This window comes from Nicotiana attenuata, chromosome 7 (genome assembly GCF_001879085.1).
Source record: "Nicotiana attenuata strain UT chromosome 7, NIATTr2, whole genome shotgun sequence".
Taxonomy (NCBI): Eukaryota; Viridiplantae; Streptophyta; class Magnoliopsida; order Solanales; family Solanaceae; genus Nicotiana; species Nicotiana attenuata.
In genome coordinates this window covers 46,268,580-46,271,655 of record NC_031995.1, presented here as the reverse complement: position 1 = coordinate 46,271,655, position 3,076 = coordinate 46,268,580, and the positions used below count along the sequence as shown (strand labels likewise).

Here is a 3,076-nt window from a genome sequence, read left to right as displayed (position 1 = left end):
GAAGAAACCTCCGCATTAGAATCACGGACATAAGCTAGACACCCTTTTCTCAACCATATGCTGAGCCTTCACATAAGAGATAACCCTGCTGGTAGAATGGCCTGGAGTTCCTCTCCACTCCAATCAAGGTAACCCAGGCAAGGCTAAGGTCATCGTCTTGGCGTGACAGTCCAATATAGCATGATAAGGTGACAACCAATCCATCCCCAAAATGACATCAAAATCGACCATATCGAGAAGTATGAGATCTATACGAGTCTCAAGACTCCCAATGGTAACCACACATGAACGATAAAGGCGATCTACAACAGTAGCATCTCCTACAGGGGTGGACACATACATGGGAGCACTCAAAGAATCACGAGGCACAACCAAATATGAAGCAAAATAGGATGACACATACGAATAAGTAGAACCCGAATCAAATAGTACTGAGCCATACCTACTGCAAACTGAAACTGTACCTTCGATAACCGCGTCATATGACTCAGCCTTAGGCCTGACTGAAAAGCATAGAATTGGGGCTGGGCCCCACCACTCTGAACTACATCTCGAGGATGGGCCCTATCTGCTGGCCTCCACCTCTAGCGGCCTGATCTCCACCTCTAATGCCTCGACCTCCACCTCTAGATGTCTGACCCCTACCTCTAGCCACTACTAAAAAATTGGTCTACGGTAATGCATGGAAAATCGTTCCAATAGGTAGATAAACCGTTGCCATAGCGATATTGGAACGGTTTACAGACCGTCACATCCGCTCGCGTGCCAATTGAGTTATTGGAACGGTTTTCATCTCCGTTGCTATAGAGACGTCTATCGCAATGGTTTTCCCTTTCTCTCTTGGAACAATTATTCCTTCCAATTGGGACGGTTTAAAACCGTTACTATAATGTGTATGCAACGGCTCATAACCGTTACAATATTATCTAATGCAACACTTTCATAAGCTATTGTTACGGTTATTATGGATAAAACAACGGTCTCTTTAAGCTATTGTAATGGTTGTTTTTGTATTGCTACGGCTTTAAATACCTATTGGAACGGTTTAGAGGGCGTTTTGGAACGGTTTACCAGATCTACTGGAACGGTTTACATTCTAATGGAACGCTATTTGTGTCCTATTGCAACGGTTCTGGTAGGCTATTGTAACAGTTCATTTAAAACACAAAATATAGCAAAATGAAACTATTAATAATATAACTCATCCAACAAGGTAATAATATTCATAAAAGTAAATTTTCTACCCCAAGTGCATTTCAAGATAGTAAGTTTCAAAATGTTGACAACAAAAGATTCCTAGAACATTCATCTATAGCAATTCAAAATTCATCTTAAGTAAGGTCTAGATCTTCATTGCCTTCATCTTCTATTTCTTGATCTACTCCACCTACAAAAGAGGATAAATAAAGTCATTACCTTTCATCTGGAATGCCTAGACTAAATAAATTGATCCAAAAAGAATGTACAGAGGCTCAAAACTTATGGTGCTCAACCTTCGCACCCTTAATGTCTTTAGTTTTCTCGACAAGGATTTTAAAAACCTGCAAAGTAGTCAAACAAGTTAAGTTCACGTCTTAAATTACCTTTTTTTCTTTTCCGTCTGAAAGAAAGAGTCATCTACTGGTTTGAAATGCTTTTTAGAGAAACCTTCTAAAGCACCTACCTCATCAATCATGGTTAAAAATTTACGAGCAGGCTGGAACAGATTAATTTCCTTGCCCTGCTCAAAAAGAAATTACAAAAGTAGTTAGGAAATTAGGAAAGTAAGTCAGAAATTGAACTAGATAGCAATGTTTACAATGGAATGAAAGGATAGAATCTGATAATGCAGCTAATATAATACATGTTGATCAGTAGATTTCATACACTTTGAATCGTTAGTGGACGACATATTTTTGACTGGCAGCATGATGTCCATACCATGGCTACCGGCATAATAGAGTTCAGTTAGACCTACCAGCTCATAAACCTGAAACAATAAAGACACAAGTCACTACTGCAAATGAAAAGAGATATAAAAAGTACACGGTATCAACATTAATAAATTACCAAAAAAAGTTACCTTGTCACGTCTTCTTCCACTGATGATGGCTGTTGGGAAATACTTTGCAACATTCCTGACAGCAGAGCGCATCTGCAGAATATAATATTTTGTGTGAATATCTACAGATAAGCATCTTAGTTTTATATGAGATTTGGATTTACCTCATTGGATATAAAAGCACGGTCAGGGTCATCAACAATAGGAGAAAGAGTCCCATCATAATCTAAGAAGATGACTATCTGTTTATTCCTTGCTTGCCTCATAATTTGCTGAAAGGAGTTGAGAGCTGATGGATACTTGATCTGGACAAAGAAAGAAGCTTGATTATTATTATGTAAAGACATAGAATTTATTGCATCAAAACTAATGGACCAGTGTGAATTTGGTGAAAGACTTAACATACCTCCCAAGAGAGGTAAGTAACATCAGCATCATCGGAAGAAACACCAATATTTACTTCCTTTAGAATCTTCTTCCTAGGAGGTGAAGAAGACATAATTGCGTTGAGCTAACCGTTAGATAGAACATCATCAAGCTTCGCTGGCTTCTTTCTAGGAATTGTTAGCACGCTAGTGGAGAAGGAGGGCCCAGATTGTGAGTAAGGCAACAAACTAGAATGGATCCCCAATCTGGACTTATTCAATGGCGAAGGATCCGTTAGAACTGGAGAGGCATTTTTCAAATTCAAGTCCATTGAAACAATATGGATTTGGTTGATATTAACTTTGCGATTGACAGCTACGCAGTTGGGACTTTTTACTATTGGATGTATAAGAGTACCGAATCTTTTAACCGGCCCTTTTGTCAATGAAAAACCACCTCTTCAAAGTTTTCTTATCACTGCTGCTGGGAATAGAGTCCATTAAGTACGGGCTTCCTGCAATCTGGACAAGTCGGAAGTGTCAAGCAAAATATGAAATTACTTGTGTGATTTAGACAGTGACAGAAATCCATACCTCATGTCATGTAGTCGAAAATCGTTAAAATACATCTCATTATATTGAGTTTGCTTCTATTACCACCAAAGAGTAG

At 38.8% G+C, this 3,076-nt stretch overlaps 1 pseudogene; it reads right to left on the bottom strand.

Moving 5' to 3' along the window:
- On the bottom strand, window positions 1,473-2,738 carry LOC109230477 (annotated as a pseudogene).